The 12,099-nt window shown below is 46.2% G+C and overlaps 1 pseudogene; it reads right to left on the bottom strand.

The window, feature by feature from the left end:
• Window positions 1-2,621: 2,621 nt before the first annotated feature.
• LOC113264170 (U6 spliceosomal RNA) lies at window positions 2,622-2,722 on the bottom strand (annotated as a pseudogene).
• Between the last annotated feature and the right edge of the window lie 9,377 nt (window positions 2,723-12,099).

Genomic DNA, 12,099 nt, shown 5'->3' with positions numbered 1-12,099 from the left:
ACACTTAGGAAATCGCAAAGGTTTTAGGAGCCTGTGCCAGGAACTGGGCAGAGACCAATATATTTAGTTTCTATTATTTCACAACAATGTAAAAGGTCTCCCTAGTGGGAACAAGGCCTTGCCTGGCCTTGGAGGGATAGGGTACTCAATAGTTTGGGGAAGTTTTGGTAGTTTGGGAGCAGGTTTATTGTGAATTTCTTACATGGGAAGAGCACTTAGTTTCCAGAGAATTTTTCCAACACAGTCTGGTTTAATCCTTTCCATAGCCTGGAAAGAGCACCCAACAAGCAGTATTATTCCCTTTTTACAGGTTGAGAAACTAAGCATCAGAGAGAACAGCTGGGCTCAGCATATTAATGAGGTGACCTAGAACAGCACAGTCCAGCATCTAAAAACGAAGATTCTCTAAGGAGTTATCTAGGCCACTCCAGAGAAGGGGTGGCAAGCCCGGGTGAGCTGATGGAACGTGGACTTTAGAGCCAATGGTGCTAGACTCTGAATCTTTGCTCCACTCCACACAGCTAGCTGTGTGACCTTGGCCAAGTCATTTCATTTCTCTGAGGCCCATTTTCTTCATTTAGAAAATGGGAATGAAAACACCTGCCTTGCAGGACTGTTTTGTGTATTAAATGAGATAATACCCATGAAGCAGTGAGGGCAGTGCCTAGCTTATAACAGAAGCTCAATAAATCCTTGTCATCAAGAATACTGTATTCTTTTCCAACTGTCACTGTAACAATTACCAGACTTGGTGGCTTAAAACAACATAAATTTATAATCTTATGGTTCTGGGGGTCAGAAGTCTAAATTGTGTCTCACTGGGCTAAAATCAAAGTGTCAGCAGGGTTGCAATCCTTCTGGAGGCTCTTAGAAAACCCGTTCCCTTGTCTTTTCCAGCATCTGGAGGCTGCCCAGATACCTTGGTTATGGCCCCATTTATCCATCCTTGAAGCCACCACTGTTGGACACCACCACCTCCCGGGATCTGCCATCTGGCCCCTCTTCCGCTTTCAAGGACCCTGGTGATTACTTTGGGCCCACCTGAATGAATGAATAATCAAGACCACGTCCCCACTTTAAGGTCAATTGATTAGCAACCTCGATTCCATCTCCAGCCCTAATGCTTCTTTGCCATGTAAGGTTCTGGGGATTAGGACGTAGATATCTTTGGGAGACTGTTATTCTTCCTACCGCAAATAGTATGTTTTTTGAAATGCAAATATAAAGCTAATGCTTTCATAGCCAAACTTCCATAGATAGAGGCCTTCCATGAAGCAGAAGCAAGCCAATCACAGGGCAGGATAAGAGAGGGTTCGGGGTACCTGCTGGGTCTTTGATTGCCCGGACTGGGCAGCTGTTGTTACAGCCTCTGGCTGGAGGTATCTTTGGGTCCTGGGTCTGGAATCCTATTTGATCCGGAATTGAAATTCAACCGAGGACTGGGCTAGAGTGGCCACCAGAGTTGGGGCTGTGCTGGCTGGATTCTGACAGGGCCCACAAGGACTCTGTGTTGGGGGAGCGTGCTGTAAATACATCTTTCTGAGCAGAGGCTCCACTGCCCAGCACGAGGGCCGCTGGGCTCTGGGGGAAGTGACTCTGCGAGCCATCAGGCCCTCAGCTTCGGAGCCTCTGGGTTTGCCCAGCCAACAAGTCGCGTAGGAAAACTGACAGAAGATGTCAAGTCTGCTCTCTGGACCCGAGGCTGATGAGAATGATCTTAACTAAGACCTGGTGGGCACCCAGGCTCTGTGCAAAGTGCTTTGCATGCATTGTGTTATTAAACACTCACAAAGGGGTCTGGAAAGGGTTTCGAAGATCACGCAGTCCAACCCCGTCATTGTGCCGATGAGGAAGCTGAGCTCAGAGGGGGGACTCTGCCAAGATGGCGCAGACAATCCGTGGGAGAGCTGAGCTCACTCCCCCCGCATCCCTACCATGCCGTCCACAGGGTACTCCTAGGAAAGGCAGAAACAAGGGGTCTCAGGATACCCCAGGGGAGTAAAAGATTCGAGATAGATGTCCATACCTGAAATGACACAGAGGAGCAGGCAACAGGACAGCCAGCAGAGCGCTCGGGGTCATTGTGGAGGACCCGCAGCTCAGACCTCAGAAGGTGTGGCATTAGGGGCTGCAGGGGAGAGATGGATGGGGACGGAAGGGTGGGAGCAGGAAAGTGGCAAGGGACCCCTGGGAGTGGGAGGGGAGAGGGGAGGGGCTGCCCCAGTTCAAAGGCAAATCCAAATCCTGAGTCCTGGCTTCTCTAGGACTCCAAACAAAATGCTTTTCTCTGGGTTCCCCCTGCCAAGGTGAATGGAGCTGTTCAGAGCTCTCCCTGCTCAGGAAAAAACAGTCCTGCAGCCAGGAGAGGAGTGTCCCCCAGGGCAGACAGGCAGAGCTGGGATGCAGCTGGCCGGGCACGGAAGGTCACAGGAGGGTCGTGAGGGGGCCTGAAGGACAGGACTACTTGAGGACCGAGCAGGTGAGTGTGGCTGGGAGGGAGTGCGGCTTGAACTGGACTTCAAGCAGGAGGGTGGCTACAGCCACCAGCCGGGCCAAATCTGCAGGCGGCAGCCCACTTCTGCATAGCGCTGAGCTAAGAAAGGCTTCACATTTTTTAAAAAAAATACATGGAACCCTTCGTGAATGTCCTTGTCATCCCTGTGCCACACTAGACTTCTCTGTCTGGTTCCAATTTTAGTGGGTGTGCTGCCAAAGGGAGCACTTAACCATTTCTAAATGGTCAAAAAAATCTACATTTGGCGACACATGAAAATGATATAAAATTCAAATTTCGGTGTCCATAAATAAAGCAGAATTGGAGAACGGCCACACTCGTTGGAGTACGTACTGTCTAGGGCGGCTTTTACCCCCCAGCCGCAGGATGGAGCAGCTGCCAGAGTCCCAGAGTCGCGGGGCCCCCAGCGCCCAAAATATTTACCGTCTGGCCCTCTGCAGAAAGTGTTTGTCAACTCCTGCTTGAAAGCTTGGTATTTCTCTCTCTCTCTCTCTCTCTAAGATTTTATTTATTTGAGAGAGAGAACACGAGCCGGGGGGTGGGGAGCAGAGTCCACAGATCAGGAAGCCTGACATGGGGCTCGATTCCAAGACCCAGAGGTCATGACCTGAACCAAAGGCAAACGCTTGACTGACTGAGTCACCCAGGTGCCCCAAAGGTTGGTATTTCCAAAAAATAATTTTACTGAAGTAAATAATATGTAAATAAAATTCATGCTCAAAAAAGATAACAGATGAAGCATAAGTTCCCTTTGACTCCCCCTCCCTACCCCCTGCGCTTTCCAATTTCCTCCAAGGTCACAGCCTGGGTGTGCGTTCTAGACCTCCTCCTGCATTTCCATCAGCCTATGTACCTATCCCTAGAGAAGTAAAGGGTTGTTTTGTGAATTTTTCTTTCTGTAAATGCTTTTAGACTCTGCATAATTTCATTAAACTTGCTTTTTTTTTTAAGTCGGCCGTGTTCCTTGGCCCCCTCTGGAGACCCACCTTGATACATTTCGCTACATAATATTCCATGACTTGGCTCTACGGTTTATTATTCCCTCCCCGAAGGACACAGAGCATGTTTCCTTTCTGCTATTGGAAACAATGCTGCAAAGAGCAAGGAGCATTTCAAGGCTCAACTAGCTACGTGTCCTTGAAGATTTAACGCTTGTTAAATGAGGGAATGGTGTCCGTACAGACATGTGGGCAGATGTAGTCTCACTCATCTGTGTGACTCAGGACACACCACCAGGCAAGTCCCTCTCAGTGCAGCCGGAAGGCTCCTGCTCTCCTGCAGAGTTCTGTGTACCTGCCAACTATTTGGTGTAAGCAGGTAGAAAGCCTCCTGGCTTCCGGTTGAAACAGGATTCCCTCTGTACAAACACAATGGTTATTCTTGGAAGGTAGTGTGCGGGGGTGGGAAGTCGCAGAGAATGGGGAGCCTGGGAACTTGGGGCCTGTTCTCACCCGCCCACTTGCTGTGTGACCTTGAACAGCCCCTTTGGGCTTCAGTTTCCCCAGCTGTTTAAGGAGAGTATGGGACACTTAGAGCTCTGGCTTTTCAGAGCCCTAACATCCTCTTTTCAGTGACCCAGTCCTTCAAGGAGTGTAAGGGCTCTGAGAGGTGATGGTGTGGGTGCCAGCCACACAGGCACAGTGCTCCCAAGGGAGGTGCTGGGAGCTAGGCAGGGCACCACGCTGAATCCACGTTCTCACTGATCGTTCCCCAGGGGAGAGATTGCAGGAAGAGAGTATCCATGCAGCCCAGCCCAGCCCCAAGGCCCTGGAGAACGTCCATTGCAGCCTTGAGCCCAGGGTCCGGGATCTGGAGCACCCTGTCCCCCTCCATCCTACAGCACTTACCACAGTTTGTTGTTCATGGGAATTTGTGTGATTGTGTCATGAATGTCCATCTCCCACCCTCTAAGGTGTGAGTTCTGTGAAAGCGGGGCCTGGTTTATACTGCTCTACTCTTTATCCCAGTCTCCTGACACAGTGCCTAATATTCTGCGGGCACTAGACGAGCCTCTGCTGAATGAACAAATGAGCTGCTCCAGCCTGGTTTCAACAACAGAGACATAGCCTTCTCTCTAACCCAAGGGCTCCCAAAGAGACAAATAAGGAGGCGTGGAGAGCAGAGGGGGCGCGGTACAAACAGTCCAGACAACATCTCGCAATTAGAAAGGTCACTCCCTTCCTGGGTGTCAGCCCTCGGGTGGGAGTGTCTGGAATAGTAGACCTCGGTGGGAAAAAATACTCACTGAAGCTTTGAATTGTAGTATCCATTCATTTAGTCATTTATTTCATTCACCAAATATTTACAGACTCTACCAAGCAATGGAGACATGAAGACAGGTATTAGCCAAAATCACACAAATAAATATCGAATCACCAGCGAGGACAGTGTTATGATGGGAAAGAACAGGATCCTAGGAGAGGCGATGGGGAGGGGTGTATAAAGTGCACTGGAGAAAGGATTAGGAAGGAATTTCTGAAGAAGTGCTATTTAAGGAGAAACCCACAAGAATAGTTAAGCTTCTACCAGGCTTACAAGAAGAGCTTTCATTCCATGGAAATGGAATGTTTCAATAGAATTTTGAGTGAGTCATGGAATCTCAGAATCCCAGACAGAGAATCTCAGAGTTATAGAATCTTTTTTTTTTTAAGATTTTATTTATTTATTTGACAGAGAGACAGCCAGCCAGATAGGGAACACAAGCAGGGGGAGGGGGAGAGGAAGAAGCAGGCTTCCAGCGAGGAGCCTGATGTGGGACTCGATCCCATAACACCGGGATCACGCCCTGAGCTGAAGGCAGACGCTTAACGACTGCGCCACCCAGGCGCCCCCAGAGTTATAGAATCTTAACCCTGCAAAATCCTGAAACAAACCCTTAAAGACTCTTCAACAGCAAATGGAACCTTAGAATTGAATGTTAGAGATTCAGAGTCTTCACATGTGAGAGCAAAGGGAATCGTTAAGAGGAAACTGATTCCCATCCCTTTCTCTACTATTGTACAGACAGCAATAGAACAAAACAGAAGTGCACAGTCATAGGACCCAGCCAGAACTCTCACCTCTTATTATTCATAGATTAGGACTCTATCCATTTAATAAGTAATAATAATAGCAACAATGCTTATATTTATTATCTCATTACTAGGAGCTAATTGCTGCTAAGTGATTTATATCATGATATCAGTGAATTCCGACACCAAACTCGTGAGGCAGATGTTTTGTAATACCCATGTACTATAACTAAGAAAACAGAATCTCAAGGGGAATAAAAATGGTTAATGGTCACTCAGCTAGAATGTCATGGAACCAGAACGCTAGGGTTTTTTTTTTTTTTTTTTTTTTTTTTTTTTTGCTTATTTGCTTCTTAATTTAAACACTGTGCTCTAAAGCATGGTGTCACGCAGTTTGTCCTTATTACAGTGGCTTTCAGGCCTTTTCACAGGGACCCCAGCCTTCTTGTAACTCCCTCCTTAGGGGTCAAGGTAACTTCCTGGCCCGACTTTACTGGGGGACTTAATTGCACACTCTCACCGTCAAAGGAGACTTCTGAGACTTAAATGTGCTGTTAAACCCAAAAGAAGCGAGTCTGCTTCTGGGATCCAAGAAACAGCACCTTAGGGCAGGCACTAGATAGCTACGTTATGGCCGCTCAGTGAATGAGCCTCCCTGGGTCCCAGGTTCCACGTCTTTGAGGTGAGATGATTGTGCCTGCTCTGCTCACCTCGGTTGTGGAGAGATAATGCGTGCAAACTTGCTTCGTGATTTACGAAGTATACGTAAGCCTTCTAAGGTTCAGTGGTTTCTCTTCTACCTTGTGCCTGAGACTGTGGATGGATCTCCTCTCAATGCGGGGTGGAGGGGAGGGCAGTTTGGAAATATGAGGAGCCTCAAAACGTATTCATTACCCTTTTATCTGGAATTCAAGTTTTAGGAAACATCTCGAAGCCGTGCTGAAAAATTCAGAATCAACCTAAATGTCCAACAATGGGGGGTTAGTAGATAAATAAATTATATTACCATAGAAGGGAATTTGATAGAGTTATTTTCAATGTTTTGGAGAATATTTAATCACACAAAATAGTGTTCACAACAAATTAAGGTGTATCAAGGAAAATAATATTTACAGTAAGTTTCAGGTTTTTGCAAATAAAAGTATACATGTGTGGTACAGAAGTGCTCCAGCAGTGCTGTTGTTAAACTCATTGTTACTGTCGTTGTTGTATAGTAAAGGAATGATGTTAATCGTTGCATTGCTGTAGGCTATCTTTGGATTGTAGGATTATGGTTTTAAATTATTTTCCTCTTTTGATTATCTATAATGAGCACCCAATATTTTCACAATAAGAGAAACAGAAATCATTTAAAAAGCGGTTCTGTGATTTTTAAGCCTATTTTTTGTTTGCAGACTGTTTCTCCATCTCTCCACCGTCCAAGTGACCCACCTGTCCAAAACTAACTGTCCTCCCGTCCCTGAGACCCTATGGCTGAAAATAATCTGCTTCATGCCAAGTGGTTAGAAACTCCTTCTGTTCTTCCCCACAGAGGAGCAATCCCCAAGTCTTTCAGAGGAATACCAGGCACTGAGAATGTGGAAGAAGAGGGTCTTCCTGGTGGCCCTGTGAACGGTACCCCTGGGGGCGCCTTCCTTTAGTGAAGGTGAGAATGGGAATGCGCCAGGCCAGGCACAGTCCCCTGATGGAGGCCGGCAGAACTGGAATCTGCCAGCAGGTGGCAGTATCTGCCCACTTGCAGCTTCTCCAGGGAGCAACCCCGAGATCGCCAACATTTCTCCCCTGAAGACAGGGAAAATGCAGTCCAGAGAAAGCAGGGGAGAGAGTCTGCAATCACAATCCGTTGTTCTGCCCACATCTCCACACCACATTGTCTCTCTTACAAACACTTTAGAGAGGCCACTCTATGTAGGAAGGGGCTTGGAACAGCACCAAAAAGATGAAGTCATCTTAGCGTGCTTCCGTCCCACATTTGCCTCCTTCCAGGCTTTGTGTCCACCAGCCAGTGAGGTTATGTGACATATGCTTATTTGCTATTCCACAGTCCCTGGATGTTTACGTTGTCTCCTTTCTGTGGGTAAAAATACGATGTGGAACCTAAAAAGCTTTCTCTGTATCTCAAATTATTTTCTTAGAACTGATTCCCAGAAATGACATGATCAGTCAAAGGAAACAAGCAGTCTATTAACCCTTTTTTCTGCAGCTCAGGGGATAAGGCCCTGGGCTCAGCAGTCAAGGGGACCAGGCTTTCAATCCTGGTTCAGTCATTGGGGCTGACTGGGGGCAAACACCGTATTTTCTCTGAACGTCGGTCATCTTTACTGCAAATGAAGGATGCTAACAGCCCCTACACTTGTACGTTAGAGCCCGTTCTCTCTCCAGATATTGCTCCCTCTCTCTTCCATTTCTTCACTCGATCTGATCATTCCCATCAGTTCACAAATATGCTGTGATGTCACCAACCCTAAACAAATAAACCAAAACCCTCCTCTTGATCCCCACCCCCAACCAGGGACGCCCCATTTTCTTTGCTGGCCTTTGCAGCAAAACTCCTGAAACAAGCAGTTGGCACTTGTTTTCCTAAGCCCGTTCCCGTAAGGCCCTTGCCCCCAACACTCCACCGGGCCTGCTCTGCACAGGAAACGTCAACCTTCATATTGCTAAACACAATGACGGATTCTTGGGTCTTGTCCTACTGGACCTAAGAGCAGCATTGGCACAACGGACTGCTTCCTCCTCCTTCAAATGTTTTCTTCCACTTGCTTTCCAAAACACCACACGCTCCTGGGTTTCCTTACACTTCACTGCAAGCTCTTTCCCAGTCACCTTTGCTGAGTTCTTCTCTTTCTGATTCTTTTTTTTTTTTTAAGTTTTACACTTATTTAAGTAATTTCCACACCCAACATGGGACTTGAACTCACGACCAGATCAAGGGCTGCAGGTTCTTCCAACTGAATCAGCCGAACACCCCTTTTCTTTCTGATTTTTTTTTTTTTTTTTTAAGTAGGCTCCTTGCCCAGCACAGAGCCCAATGCGGGGCCTGAACTCATGATCCTGAGATCCAGACTCTGAGATCAAGACCTAAGCTGAGACCAAGAGTCGGATGCCTAAATGACTGAGCCACCCAGGTACCCCCTTTCTGATTCTTAATGTAGGAGTGACCCGTGGTTCTCTTCTCCTTTGACAAGCTCATCACTTTCTCTGGCCTTGAACAGTAGTCCTATGCATGTGACTTTCAAATCTGTATCCCCAGCCCTGACCTCTTTCTTGAATGCCAGATGTGTCTACACAACCGCCTCTTTGACATCTCCTCTTGGATATCTAATAGAAATCTTAAACAAACTGATCAAAAACAAGTCATTTTTCCCCCACTTCAACCACCCAAATTTCTCCTCCTGCAGTTTTGTTCATCGCAGTTCATAGTAACTCCATCCTTCTAGTGGGTCAGGCCAAGATCCTTGAAGTCATTCTTGGCTCCTCTCTCTGTCTCTCACCTTATATCCAATCCTTCAGGAAATCATGTTCATTCTGCCTTGAAGTCTATCCAGTCTCTAACCACTTCTCACCAACTCCATTTATGCCACTCTGGCTGAGGCACCAGTATCTCTGACCCAGATTACTCCAAAAGCCTCCTACCAGATCTCTAGCTCCTATTCTTGTCCCCCATTTAGTATTCAATATTCTTGACACAGAAATATATCATCTCCAGAATATATAAAGAGCTCTTACAACTCAACAACAAAAGCACAACCCAATTTAAAGAATGGCACAGGGAAAAAAACCAAAATGGGTGAAGGACTTGAATAATTTGAATGGGCAAAGGACATTTCTGCAGAGAGGATGTATGTACAAATGGCCAATAAACACATGAAAAGTTGTTCAACATCGTTAATCATTACCCGGAGACACCAAAAAGAGAAAAGAAAAGAAAACACTTAGCTATACTTCAGTTATAAAAACAGAACACAAAACCACAAAATACCATTTCACACCAACGAAGATGGCATTAAAAACAAAAAATAAAAAATGGAAAATAACAAGTGTTGTCAAGGACATGGAGAACGCCGTGTATTGCTGGTGGAAACAGCTCAGCAGTTCCTCAAGCAGTTAAATATAGAATTACCATTCAGACTAGCAATTCCACTCTCAGCAAATATGGAAGAGAATTGAAAACAAGCCCTCACACCAGTATTTGTACACAAATGTTGATAGCAGCTCTGTTCACAATGGCCAAAAAGAGGTAACAACCTAAATGCCCATCAGCTGATGAATGGATAAGCAAAAGGTGACATATGCGTTCGATAAAATATTATTCAGCCATAAAAAGAATGAAGTACAGACACACGCAGCAACACGGAGGAACTTCAAGACCATGGTCATGATGGTTAATCTTCCATGTCATCTTGACTAGGCTAAGGGACGCCCAGAGAGCTGATAAAACATCATTTCTGGGTGCTTCTGTGATGGTTACCATCTGATTCACTGAGAGATTAGCATTTGGTGCAGTAGACTAAGGACCTGCCCTCACCCATGTGGTCAGGCATCATGCAATCTATTGAGGGCCAAATGGAACAAATGGCAAAGAAAGGGTGAATTCAGCTCTCTCTCTTCTTGAGCTGGGATGTCTATCTTCCTGCTCTTAGACACACACACACACACACACACACACACACCCCGCCCCCGCCATTCTCCGGCCTGCTTATTCTAGCAGAATCACACCCCTGGCTCTCCTGATTCTCCAATTTGCAGACAGCAGATTATGGGACTTCTCGGTCTCCATAAACTGCCTGAGCCAATTCCCATAATAAATCTCCTCCTATATCTATTTCTATATACCCTGTTCGTTCTGTTTCTCCGGAGAACCCTAATACAATTATGCTAAGTGAAAGGAGCCAGACACGAAACCGCTTCATTTATATGACACATTCAGAATAGGCAGATCCATAGAGGCAGAACGCAGTTGGTGGTTTCCAGGGGCTGGGGGAGGGGAGAGTGGAGAATAATCACTTAATGGGTTCGGGTTTTCCTTTAGGGGGAGGAAACCGGTTTGGAACTATGCAGAGGTGGTGGTTAGATAAGAATGTGAATGTACTAAATGTCATTGAATTGTTCACATTAAAATGGTTAATTTTATGTTACGTGAATTTTACTCCCAAAGAAAGAAGAAAAAAAAATGTCATGTCCCTCCTCTACTCAGCACCCTGTAACAATTCCCCAAATGCCTCAGAGTAAAAGACTAAGTCCTTACAAGGACCCACAAGCCCTCTCCTCCACCCCCATTTGATTTGGTCCCTCCTTATCTCTGTTCTCCCGGTACTTTCCCTCCCCCTCACTCCACTCCAGCCACACTGGTCTTCTTGCTGTTTCTGGAACATTCCAGGCCTACTCCAGCCTCCAAGCATTTGCTCCAGCTGTTTCCTCTGGCTGAGACACTCTTCCTACAGCTTGGCTACCTTCCTTACCTCTTCCACATTGTTTTCAAATCTCCCCCTGTCATTGAACAAGAGGTCTTATCCTGCGGGGCGCCTGGGTGGCACAGCGGTTAAGCGTCTGCCTTCGGCTCAGGGCGTGATCCCGGCGTTATGGGATCGAGCCCCACATCAGGCTCCTCCGCCATGAGCCTGCTTCTTCCTCTCCCACTCCCCCTGCTTGTGTTCCCTCTCTCTCTGGCTGCCTCTATCTCTATCTCTATCGAATAAATAAATAAAATCTTTAAAAAAAAAAAAAAAAAGAGGCCTTATCCTGCAGATTACCTCATCTTTCTGTGGGGGTCCCAATGGCAGATTCATTGGCACTGATTGAAAAATCCCTGATTGACCAATTAAGACTACATTTCTGGAGGAGGTTGAAACAGATTAGGTATTAATCCCCAAGCCACGGTTTGTGAATTCAGTCTCAAAGACACTATTTTGGGCCAGTGGTTTTATTTTTAACAGATTTCATCATAAGGTAATTATGTTCATTTCTTCTTAGTCTCCTACTAGATTCCATTCACCTTTCTGGTCACAACTTAACATCACTCTCATTTGGATACCCAGGTTGGGCTTGGTTCATCTGCTGTGGGCCAGCATTGCACTTTAGAGATTACAGCTGTACAAACTTTATTGTAACAATGACCTAACCATCTGTCTTCCGTGAGAGTGAACACTCCATGTGGGTAGGTCAGGGCCCCACTTCCTATGTGTTCACTTCAGTCTCCAGGCTCAGTGCCTGGCATGCAACAGGGACTCAATACATTTTGTTGGGGGAATGAATATGTTGGGGAAGAAACAATTCCTCAGCCCTTCCAAGGTCCTCCTAGCTGGATTAAGAATCAAATAGACATGAGACAGATTAACAGGAGAAAATCAAATTTAGTTTCATACGTAAGGGGAATCCACACAGACATGGAAATCCCAAAGACACTGAGGCAACATTACACTTATACGAGCTAGGCAGAGGGGTAGGGGTCTGAGGAAGACCATTAGCAGGAAGGTGAGAGATGTCTGGAAAATAAAGTTTGCCCTGTTATGAAGATAAGTTTCTTAGGTAAATTGGAATGTCTTGTTAAAAATTCTCTTCTTGGCACCTGGG

This window comes from Ursus arctos, unplaced genomic scaffold, assembly GCF_023065955.2.
Source record: "Ursus arctos isolate Adak ecotype North America unplaced genomic scaffold, UrsArc2.0 scaffold_15, whole genome shotgun sequence".
NCBI lineage: Eukaryota > Metazoa > Chordata > Mammalia > Carnivora > Ursidae > Ursus > Ursus arctos.
This window is presented reverse-complemented; position numbering and strand designations above follow the sequence as displayed.